The sequence below is a fragment of the Falco cherrug genome, chromosome 10 (genome assembly GCF_023634085.1).
Source record: "Falco cherrug isolate bFalChe1 chromosome 10, bFalChe1.pri, whole genome shotgun sequence".
Taxonomy (NCBI): Eukaryota; Metazoa; Chordata; class Aves; order Falconiformes; family Falconidae; genus Falco; species Falco cherrug.
The window spans coordinates 21,341,819-21,354,347 of NC_073706.1; the positions used below are offsets into that span (position 1 = coordinate 21,341,819).

Sequence of the window (12,529 nt, forward strand, 5' to 3'; positions counted from 1 at the left end):
TATCAAAGTCATCCACCTCTAAAAAGGTATTCACAGACGTAGATTGGTTGGATTATGAGAGAGAGAGGAATTTCTTCCTGATGCAAGAAAAATAAGAAGAGAGGAAGATTTTGATTCTGTCCTTGGCGGTTTCTAAAAAACCTCATAAGAACTCAGTATTTTAGAAAGACTTTTTGTCTGTGTCTGTTTCATTTCAGCAAAAATGTATTACCTTATAGTAAGAATTAAGACAACCTGTAGTCTAACAAAAAATATTTTCCATTTTATTGTGCTGGGGGTCTTTTCAACCAATTTTGGAACATCTTACTAGAAACATCCCTCTCTTTTTCTACAGAAACCTCAAAACCCGTTACTAATCTGATCAAATTCTATCAGAATTTTCTCCAGATCATAATCTGTAAAATTAGACCAATGCCTCTCACGTGCGATAGTGACACTCAGCATATGCTTTATTATAAACTGTAAAGCTTTTCGATACCCTTAGGAATAAGGCAGCACAGCAGTGAAAGATGCGATCAGTCATTCATATACATACATGTTGCATATCAGGAAGATGTGAAGCAAGCAGTTACAGTGGGTGCAGAGCACTATCAGTGAAGAATAAGAGCTTGTATTTTCCTTGAAAACCAGACATAAAGTGCAGGACAACAGCAAAGCAGACCGTGAGCAGATGCTTCATCAGTTTGCATCATCACCCAAACTGTCAAACATCAGAAAAAAGGCCAAAATGGAAGTCTCAGGATACTACGTTTTCAGATGAGATTGTTGTTCCCTACCATCTCTGATCAGGTCAGAGAAGAAAGAGAGTCTCTATGAAAACGCTAAGTTGAGTTTGCTTTGGATATAGGGTAAAAACAAGCAGGCAAACACGCAAAAGTTTCTTCTTATGTATTCAGAGTTTTCCTCTTATGCTTCTACTACCTTTCCCATCATGAACTATTGTCACTTCTGTATTTTTCTTGTCACATTAGATGCAGTCTGAGAGAGGCTGCAAACTGTCCTCTTGCTGGATTTGGTGAGAGCTTGATGTGCAAGGACTACGAGTCATTAACGAATAACTAGGTAAGGTTACGTCCTCTTATTTTTAAGGGTGATTAATTTAGACCAGAGCAGAAGCACTTTGGTAGGGCTGAATAATGAAGCTCCACATTGTTCCTGCTCTGTATAGGAGACATCCTCACAATTCACAGATCAGTCCCCAAAGACAGCATTCGGCTATCACAATAAAAGAATCAGTGTAAGAGGTACAATATAAGATTACAAATTTGACATGAGTGAACTCAATAGATATTTGTGTAAGTACAGTAGCTTAAAACTAAATCAATGAAAGGCATATCCCTGTATACTGTTCTATAGGCAGCGCTAAGAGGCGACAATTGTTATCAGGTTCACTGGGAAATACAGAATAAAGCTGTGACACACTTTGTCTACACCATTCAAGAAACCAATAAAGATATTATATAGTTTCCATATAATTTTTCTGTTGGAAAACTTCATAAAACATATGATATACTAATTGAAATATGATGAAAGGGGCTTTAAAGCCTTTTGAATCCATTACACCTCTTGCAAGGGTCAGCCTTTTTGCTGGCACATATGAACTAAAAACTAAATGAGACTGTTAATTTTGTTATCTAAGTGCAAGGAAAAAAAATAATCTGTAAGTATTCCAAATGTGAAAAAAAAACCAAAACACAAAAACCAAACCCCCAAAAAACCCACACCAGAAAGAAAGAAAAAACCCACAAACATTTAAACATTTCCTACAGGGATTGACTCAGAAAGACTTCCTCTGTATTACCTGTAGCTTTTTTTTAAGGCAATCCTCTAGCCTGAAAATCCAGATTCCAGTGGGAGTGAGAAAGGTTTTCAGGATCAGGCTGTAGCATTTAAATACAAAAGAAAGCTCATCAAGTTAGATAGACAGGCATAACACAGTGCATCTCACTACAGTGTATTTATACCACAGTTGTTGTAGTATAAAGATTCTTTAGGCATGTATAGATAAGTCTAGGCAAAAGGGAACATACGTTAGACAGGGCTTATTTGGATCTGTAGAAATTCAGATCTGCATTAATGCCATACCTGTGTTTAGGACTTTGAAAAGAAAAAAGGTTGATGGCAGCAGTTGTTTAGTGACCACAAAAAGACTGTACGCCACAGACTCTGTTCAGCCTTCACTGCCGCTACTCCTTTATTACTTACAAGGACTGCAGCCCTTTCAGACTGAACAACAATCCTGTGTCCTGCCTGCACATAATCATTAAGACCTGATGCCTTCATAGTTTGCGCAGGAGATGGGGAAGTTAACCCAAGGATCCTGGCCAGATGCTCTATTGGGAAATAGCTATGTAATGCTGCCCGGAGAAGTGCTCCCCACATCTGACATCTTATTGTGTAAAGGTAGTCTTCCACATACAAGTCTTTCAGATCATTTAGTGTGAAAGCCTTACGCAATTGTATAAAACCATGTATGTGCATTATTATCAATATTATACTGCTTTAAATGAAAAGTTAGAGAAAAGTTCTGTACATAAAAAACTCTCATAAAGACAATGGCAAAATCAGTATACATTTAGATTAAGGCTTTCAATCCTGTAAACATTACTATCTTAAAACACACCTACACTTAGGTTTACAGTAGTAAATATGTGCTTATTTTTCTGCATGCACAAGAGGGTTTAAAAGTTTGCCAATGAATGTTTCTGCAAATAGAAATAGGAATTACCACCTCCATTCATCACAATTAGCGTGTACCATTCACAGCATGTGAAAAAAGATTTCAAGTGCTCTTTTCCTGGACCCTAAAGATTTGTGTGCACATGAAAAATGGCGATACATCTTTCACAGAATGAAGACCAAAAAAGAGATTAGTTTAGGCACAAATATTTCTTCTGCTGGAAAACTTCAAGTTTTCTTTTTGATGTAATGCACAAGTAACCACTATGGAAATGTAATGCTGGAGTTCAATCCTGACCCTACTGAGATAAAAGGCAAAATAGTCTTCGACTTCTAGACATGGAAGTTATTTTTCTGAACTCATTGGAAGATACAAAAACTCAAGACATTTTAAGGCAAGTATATTCATTTTTTCTTCAGTCATGTGCAACTACCTGAAACAGAGACACCTTTCTTTACTAATTTATGCAGGGTAACTGGGAAAATAGTGCACAGAAAAATATCTTCCTGCCTACATACTTATACTGATTCTTGTCCCTCAGCCTATATAGATCCAAAGAGTATTTTCACTTCCAAGTTTTTTAAGTTAATGATTTACTTTTGGTTTCCTGTAAATATGAAGGATATTACTGTATTTCCCAGAAAGGATAAGGAATTATCTTCAGTTGCCTTTTGCTATGCAACATTCTGCAATCCTAACATTGACTTCTGTAAGGTATAATTGCACAGAATGTGGAAGAGAACACAATCCAGTAAACTCACCCAGAGATTTGCTCATTTTTTCCTTCCTTAGACAAGGCTTCTCAACGGGAGCTTTGGCATTCGAGAAGCTGTTAGAATAAATTAAGGGACAGAAGTGTCATCTGGTTAACACTCTAAATAAAAGCAAAAGCAGAGTCACAGGCATGAAAAAGATCACAGATATCCTAGTATTTATGATGTGATTGTAAAGTGTAAAGTGTGCTACAGTTTAAGGCAATACATAATAATTACCCTCAGCAGATCTCTGCTGCTATAAAAGCGATTGCTAAGATTTTTTCTGTATTGCTGATAACTATATCTATCACAGCTTGATTTTTTGTTTTAAATTGCATTCTTATAAGCAACAGGAACTCTCAACAATATAACTCTACAGAAATAATTTCTTTTTGGAACACATCCAATAGGCCCTTAGCACTGTTCATCAAAAGACCACAGCAATCTTGCTGGGGCAAAGGTCCATAAATGCATGGATTTGGTTTGACTCCGTGCTACCAGCATGGAAATTTTTTTCCTCTAAGCCTCCAGGAGAGCGAGAAAAAGCCTATAGTCCGTCATTAAGAGCACTCTAAGCCTATAAAATATATAGAGACAAAAATTCACAGGTATGGCTTTGCTATGTATAAGCAAGCTCCCAGCTGCAGTGGTGAGGTGCATATAGATGGCTACATACCTACAAGAGTGGGGATAATCGCTTAAGAGAGCCTATATTCCTGACAGGCAGAGATTGATGCTGGACCCCAGATGTGCTTACTTACACAGTCGCCAGAATTAGTAAATTACCCCAAAGCATATCCTATTCTACATGTCCTTAAGAGTAGGTCAAAACTCCTCCCACCCCTGCAGGAGATCTAGTTTGGGAAAGGTTAGAGTCAGTTTGGCTCAGGTACAAAAGAGTAAAGATTTGTTTCCTAATATAACAAACATCTGAACATTTGCAAAAAAAACCAACCAAAAAAACCCCCCAAAAAAACAAAAAAAGAAAAACCAAACCCAACCAAAACCAAAAAAACCCAAACTAAAAAAAACCAAATAAAATAATCTTATCATATTTTTCATAAAGCACTAGAAAAACTGGGTTGATAGGCATCACTTATGCAAATCAAGAATGGGTCAGGAAGAATGAAAAGTGAGGCTGTGAAAACAAGAGTTGTTTAGAAAGTAAAATGAACTATTAGTTTTAAGGAAAAAACTTACTTTTAATTGTTACCTATTAGTTAGCAAGTCTGCCAGTGACTCACACCCACCACCTACCAAGTAATCCTACAGCTAAGATGAATTGCCTTTCTGTGATTGCTGGGCTTGGGCAAAGGTATTCTGTGAATATTCTGGATAATCTGTGAGAGACCCCCTTTTTCCAAGAACTGATCGGCGCAACCTCATTGTATTCTACTTGCACGCATTTCAGAAGGACAGAAGTAATAACAGAAATGGGATTGTGAAATATCTCGCCCCACTCTCACCCCAAAAAAGCAGGTGTTGACATTGAGCTCATTGATACATCCTAGACCGAGCCAAAACGTGGCACAGAAGAAGTTATAATATATTTAATACTTCTCCTAAGAGAAAGCACATGAACTTTAATTATATTACAGGCAGGAATGCCACTGAATTATTCTGAGTTTAAGACTGCACAGCAAGATCCAGCAAAGTACAGAACTATTTGATGGAAAAGGAGCAGATACTAAAATATCTTTGTCAGACAGAGCCACGTAAATTTAAAAGTAATACAGAACAAATCTCTGCAATATCTGCTGAAGTAAGATGAGTTTGTGATGGCTCAGATGGTTCTGAGAATATTTAGGTGACCCAGTTTCAAAGAAAACAGTTTATGAGAATAAAGCAAATACAACCTATTTCCAGCACTGTCAGACAGAGACCCACATCCGAGAGGCAGGACTCCCCAAACCTTTCCCTCCAGTTCTGCCACACAAGCAGTTCAGCTGACCAGAAAAGGACATTGCATTCTTCTTTGCACATGCAGTTAAATTGTATGAAGCTAAGGAAAGCATGTTGCATTTAAACAATGAAGTCAGCCAATAAATCTTACAGTTGTCTGGTTCTTCTAGGACTGCAGCCTCAGCCCATGCGTCTAAATACGTGAGGATGTTCAATGTGAACTCCTGAGATCAGAGCCAACAGCAGTCCTTCTACAGAGCGACTCCGCTGATTTTAGTCATGTTACTTCTAGCTTACTCTGCCGTGAATGCAATACCCATCCCCTAGGCTACATCTAACCATCGATGTGAACGGCAATCTGCTTACGGACTTTCGAACATGTGCTGGCCCCTGGCCACAACCACAAGAAACAAGAATTTCAGAAGTAATCACAGCTCCTCCTTGTCTGTCAGTGCACATTGGAAGCAAATCGCTTTTAACACATGTACTTAGTTTCATTAATTAGTTCTCCTATGACATTCGCTTTAGTTCTTGTTACTCCTTTTTAGAAGCGGATTGGCTGTAACTAAATGGCCCTGTACTTTTCCTGTTCGTTAGTAGCTGGGCCACTCAATATGGGGCTGCAGCACCTCCAGAATTCCTCAGAAAACTATGAGTCATCACATCTCATCAGAGGGAGGACTGTACGGCTGGGTATTACTGCCACCTAGTTTTCATTTTTTAATATTATTACCTAAAGTTGCATTCTCCATCGTTAAAAAGTATATGCATAAAACCTGAAAATTTTCATTCTAGTCATCTATTAAATACATCACAGGATATGTATAAATAGTGCAAAACTGTGCAATGATAAACTCTTACTGAACAAACCTACATGCATCTAGATGCGATCTTGAAAAGCATATTAGGATCAATAATTGCCAACCCCAAATATAAACATGCTGTGAAAATCCAAGTCAAGTTCACTATGCAGGGTCAGCACAAGAGCAGAGTTTGCAGCATCATAGAAGTTTGTAGATCTACAGCTCATCATTGCCAGCTGACACTGAATCTAATAACTTTTATTATGGACCTTTTTCCATTGCAAATGACAAATAAAACTTACCCACTTAATATAGGTGCTGTACCAAAATCTTGCAGAAAGGCCTTACAAAATAAGACTCCTCAGTGAGATACCATTTATTTTTCATTTTGAGATGTACGAAGAGCACATTTATAGTGGGAGAGTCTTTTTTAGACCAAGACATGAACTAAAAGCTTAGCAATAAAACACAGAGAAACATGGAGAACAATTAAAACAACTTCTGAAACCTCATAAAAATTCCATTTTGAGGTCTGAGAAAGGAACTGTCAAGATTCTCCATTCTGGCGACCTTTCTGCTTTTATGCTGGTTCTGTGGTTTCTGACTCTGACTAGGAGCGCCTGTGGGAACCCATGAAAGTTGGAGGTTAAATTCAGAACCCAGCTGTGCAACCTTTCACAAGACGAGAAATCATAAGTACATTGCCACAGGCAGGTTCCAGTTTAAAAAGAAATTTTAAAAAACGCCCATAACTGAAATATCTTACAACTGTTAGAGCTGCGGCTCGGTTATGCTGAGACAGTGTTAACACATTTTATAATTTATCCAGAGCAATTCTGCTAAACTAGATGAGGAAAAAGTCTGTTCTTTGCTGCAACTGAGTTTTGTCCATTCTTTTAACAAATAGTATGGCAGAAATTAGGCCATTGCGTTGTGTTTGTGTGCAGTAATCACACCCAAAAGCTGGTCAATAAATCTCATAAAGGAGCCTTGAATTCTCCTTCATGGAAGCGAAAGATCTGTGTGACTATTTTTTTGTGGCAGCAAGAGCAAGTACTGATGTTGTTAGTCTTTATTTTTACCAAAGGGGCTGTAATGTCTGAAAGTAAAACAAGATGTTTGTGAATTGCAGGCATGATGCAACCCGAGGAATTTTGCATGCTGGATGGGTTGACAAGGCATGATTCTGAAGCAGGCTTTTAAAGACAAAACTAAGACATCTATATTAGCACAGGTTGAGAGGCCACAGATGTCCCCAAACACTCTCCCTTTTTTTTTTTTTTTTCTTTTTTTAAATTGTTATTGAAAGACGAAATTCTATTTGAACTCCGATCCTAGGCCCCTGGGCTTGAAAACCATATTGTGCACCCCCCACCGTGCTCAGGTTAAGTTCATTCAAACTATTTTATGCAGCTACAGTATGGATCACACTCAGTTTTTCTTTTTTCCCCTAACAGGTTTGTTTCTGGTCATAAATTCTCAATCAGTGGGCAAGCCACATTGTACAATTTAGTAAATAGTGTAGTTAAAACATGTTTAAAGTCAAAAGAAAAAGGTTCTGACAATGGAGCATTGTCCCCTTTTGCAGAACTGAAGTGTACCTTCTTTGATTCAGTAACCTTGCTGCACTTTGGTATGAAATTGCCCCTTTTTCCATCAAAGTCGCATTGAAAGTGCCTCATTAGCATGTCTCACCGGATCAGTAATGATTCTGCTAACCCAACACTCATTTCAGTCAAGCCACCATGGTTTTTCTATCTGTTTAACATCTAAAACTCCTTGACAAAGTTCCTTTTAAAATTTACTCCTTTTGTTTCTCCTTGGGTTTTCTGCAAAGATCTTTAAACTTCGATGTACTCCGAGATGACTCCTGAACAAAAATCATGTCTAGCCCAGCTAGTAAATCTAGCCTCCATTCAATGGGATTAAATAAGTGCTTCACGGCTATTGTAGAAGCCTCTAAAAAGGATCTTGCATCTTTAAGAGTTTCCTACAATAAATTAAACACATCTCACCCGTTGTGAAAGGAGGAAAAAAAGAAAAAAAGGAAAAAAAAAAAAAAGAGAGACTTGATCCAGCACAGGGGAGCCACTGTAGACCCAGAGTGTTGCCACACTTCTAGTACCCAACACCTACAAATAACCGCCTAAATTAATGGCAACAGGCAACGGAAGCAGAATTTTATTTCTTTCAGAATTCAGCCTTGGACTTCAGTAAAACATGGCCAGTAAAATAAAATAAATACATAACGGATTAAAAATCTGTAATTGTATGTGTTATTAAAAAGGAATGTGGTAGGATTTTAGCTTCAATTTACAGTACCTCAGCCAGGAAATTCCCATTTCTTTTCTAATACGCAAGATCTCTGGCCCAACGTTCAGATTCATTGTAGCATCTGAGCCCTGTTTAAATCCAGGCACGTGAGTAACCCTACTGCTATCACTGAGGCTGCTGCCCTGCTTGAAGTTAAGCTTGTGTTTAAACTCAGAGCCAATACACTCATCCAAACCTCTAGATCTTTCTGCTCATTTCTGAACTGAAATGGAGAAATCTTAAGCTCTTTTAACCATAAGGGTGATTGAAAAAAACAATTTATGCAAAAAACTCCACCCAAGAAATATGGGCAGAGAATTATCTTTAAAAGTGTATCTACATTTATCATAAGGTCCTGTAAGCTTATAAGAGGCTACAAACCACTGCATCTTCCGCGTGCCTGACCTAAATTAACAGTTGCTCCCTTCAGCGGCCACTGAATCAACTATCTGAAAATCATTTCCACTTCATGAGTGTTGAATGGCCTACCTGAAGTGAACCAGCATTTCAAAGATGTGTTCAGAACACAGGGAAAAAAAACCTGCCAGCATAGTCACTAGTTTAGCAAATTTTTCTATAGCAAAGATATGTATTCAATAAACCTTGGAATATCTTTTAATTCTTATATGAAGACCAAGGCCTTAGCTGTATTCATTTTAATAATTTGTACTGCCAATGTCCGCATTGCTGAAGTTCTACAAGCTTTATGGCAATCGTGTTTAACCTCCCGGGTACCTATAAGGATAGAAGAAAAAGGAAAAATTAAACCTGCTTGCTTGTTTCTTTGCTTCCTTTAAAAACTTGGTCATTTGGTCTGTGCTATCAAAGTGGACACCCACAGTAAGAGTCTTGCTTTCCCTGTTTATGTCACACAAATCAAGCTGTAACAACCAGCATCCAAATGGGACCTTCACGAATACTTACTGACTGGCAGCTGCACGTCAAGAGAAAATCAGCCTAGGGGGCAACTCCATTATTTCTAAAGCTTGTAGAAAAACTTTGTCAAGCCTATTATTCAAGCACTGATTTTCTTTAAACACCCAGTACAAGCCTCAAAATATTTGAAAATTTCAAACTATCAACTCACAGAAAGCAGCACAATATTTTATTAAAAGTACTTAAGTTTTTTGGATTGAAATTATTTTAATTATTTTGTTCTCCTTATCATGATTATGGACAGATGAATACTAATACTGCTGGTACTATTGTTGCTATTACTAGATGTAATACAGGGTAGGAAATACCAGAAAGGCCATGCCTCTGTGATAGCACAGCCCCAGCAAGCCAAACCAGCTGTTAGTGCCACTGGGGGAAAGAATGTGTGTGAGCCAGCAGCAGCTGGTGGAAGGCTGCTTCATCCCAACAGCATCCATCACTGTCCCTCTCTTTCCCTTACCCTGCTAACAAGGGAGGCACGGCTGACACTTCAGTTTTATCCACACTGCCAGGAAGCCATGAGACAACCATATACAAAAGCCTGGCAAGCATAGCTTTCTTGTAGGGATGGCTGGCGTATAAAAATAACATTATCTTTCCAAAGCAGACAGCACCAAGTTCACCATTCATTGTAGGCATCTCAGTCTGTATTTTCAGGCACCCAGAGAAGGACCTAGGGGTCTGGAGTTTTCTGCTGCTCAGTTTCTAGGATGAAAAAGAGCAGCCCTAAGACTATACTTCTTTAGGCAGTCAGTCACTCCCCAGGTCAGATCTCCTACATCCAGAGGGAAGAGATGTAACCCAACAAGTTCAAGTGTTTCCTTAACAGCACCGGGCTAATCAACCGTGGAATATTAGCTGGATGCTCTGTATCCTGAGCGTAAATGCAGTGTAAGCACTGGAAGAATAGAGAGCAATTTCCTCATTAGCAGCGATTAAATAAGACTGAAACACAGTGCCTTGAGTTCACGTGCCAAGAAAATGGGGAAGCACAAAAGGAAGTACTTCTTGTATAAACCAGGCAGGAGAGAAGATTGCTATCTCCTCTCCCCACTCCCTCTTGCTTTAATGCCCCACAATTTACCGGTATCTTTATCCAAGCATTAAGGTAAACTTATTTTGCTTCGTGCTTTCCTGGTGTATGTGGTGTGACCGTGTTGTCCCTGAAGTCTGTCAACATTCCAGCTAAGCTGAAAGCAGAATCAGTCACATTCAGTCACTTTGCCTGTCCCTCAAGCAGGGCAGTTTGCAGAGATGGCAATGATGGCACAAGTTTGTCACCCTTTCCCAGACAGCCACTCTTGTAAGCCTAGTCAGCCGAGTAACCCCCTCCCAAGGATCCTGCTTCTGCAGAAGTCATTCAGAACTGTAACTGGTATCAATTTTCACAGCTGTATTGGACGTTATTGGTATTTTCTGATAGTCCTGATAGCAGTCTTTTGTCGTAAAATAACTGCCCCTCACAAGTTTCAAAGCTCGATAAAAGTTCAAACCCAGACAACTAACTGATTCACAACATACGCTTGCTATTTCTAAGCCAGTCACATCCCTTCTGAAGGTCTAACTCCCAGGTTTTGAACCGCTTGCGTTTACAACATTCAACCAAACAGCAGCCGATGTGCTGTGGTCCAAAGTAAAATAGACCCAGTTCACAGATGGTAAGCCATTTCCTTAAACCAAAAGCATCTAGACAAGTCAATATTTTTATAGTATTAGATGATAAATATTGAATCTTGATATATAATGTGCAATATTTGGTATCAATATTAGTTATTCCTAACTTCCAGTAGTAACAGTCATACATTACAAATCTGCAGTTCAGAAAAATTCACTGAGTGTGGGAATTTCTGGTGAAATAGGGTTCCCAGCTAATTCCTAAGGTTCAAGTACAATTTAAGGAAAGCAGTGGCCATGAGATGCCTCACATAATTCTATTTTAACAATCCTATTAAAAAAAAACCTCCATAAATATAATATTAATTTAATGATAGATGGGTAAACAGTTTTTTCCTAGCACCTGAAAGCATTACTTATTCTAAAACAGATTAAAAAGCTACCTTGCACTCCAGGATGAACAAGCCAATACCTTCTAGAAGCAGGACAGGACTTTCAAATTAAAGTCAGCCAGCAGAAACCCCTCATGAACACCCTGACAGACATCTGAGGGGTTGTCATCAGCCCTGCAACAGGGTTATACAGACAGTAAAATAATCCCTGGATTCACAAAGCCTTCAAATGTCCAAATACAAGACCAACGCGGCTAGCTATGAGATCCCCAGAAGAGAGAAAACAGGTGGGAATTTCATCAATTCATCTTACAAGAAATTATTCTCTGTTCTGCATCAGCTTGTAGTCATCCACTGGCCAGGCTGCACCCACTAACAATCTCATACTCTGCTGGAAGTTCTTTAAAGCAGGAACCATGGTTTTGCTCTGTGTTTTAGGGCAATTAACACAAAGCAATCCCCTCCATGCCTATGATCCAAATTCCTGCAATGCTATATCAAAATTCCTAAGAATAGAGCAAGCATTACTGTGTGTAGTAACTAAGCATTTTACTCGCAGCTAAATGTCAGTACTCGACATTGCACAGAGTGGGGAAAAGGGAGAGAATGAAATGTGTCTGACCACGTTTTAAATACTCTATACCTTAGCCAAAAAGCTCAGACCCACCAGGTAGGTATTCTGTACAGACAATGAAGGGAAGAAGTGTTTCTAAAGGACGATCCCTTTATCCAACAATAAACATCTGAGGTATTTGCAAGTTGCTGCATTTATTACTGACCCTTTAACAGTGATTCTGTCACTTCTTCCCCACTCAGAGCGACACACGGTATTAGACAACTAGTCCAGACCAAAAGCTTTAAATTGCAAATCTCTAAATTGTGAAACAGTACTACAAGCTACAGAGAGCCTCTTTTGAACCCAGTGGGCTACTCTTCACCCTGCTGTTCTCTCTTGGTTGCTGTACTCATTCACTTTCGACACAGACCTTGCATCCCCTCCTGCAGTTAACCCTGCTCACAAGGTTAGCCGTCAGAGTTGCATCCGTTCCACCTCACCCTGCAGGAAACAAGAACTGTATTTTCTTTAGTGTGGCAGGACACCGCAGTTTACCATCCTGACCTGAAGACAGACAC

The 12,529-nt window shown here is 38.9% G+C and overlaps 1 long non-coding RNA gene across 1 annotated transcript in view; it reads right to left on the minus strand.

Moving 5' to 3' along the window:
- Positions 1 to 286: 286 nt before the first annotated feature.
- Positions 287 to 12,529, minus strand: part of LOC114017781 (uncharacterized) — a 55,889-nt gene continuing 43,646 nt past the window's right edge. The window contains exons 9-10 of the long non-coding RNA XR_008734317.1: positions 3,442 to 3,509; positions 287 to 1,880 (exon numbers count right to left, since the gene is read on the minus strand). This is a non-coding gene — a long non-coding RNA (uncharacterized LOC114017781). The remainder of the gene's footprint in view (positions 1,881 to 3,441; positions 3,510 to 12,529) is intronic.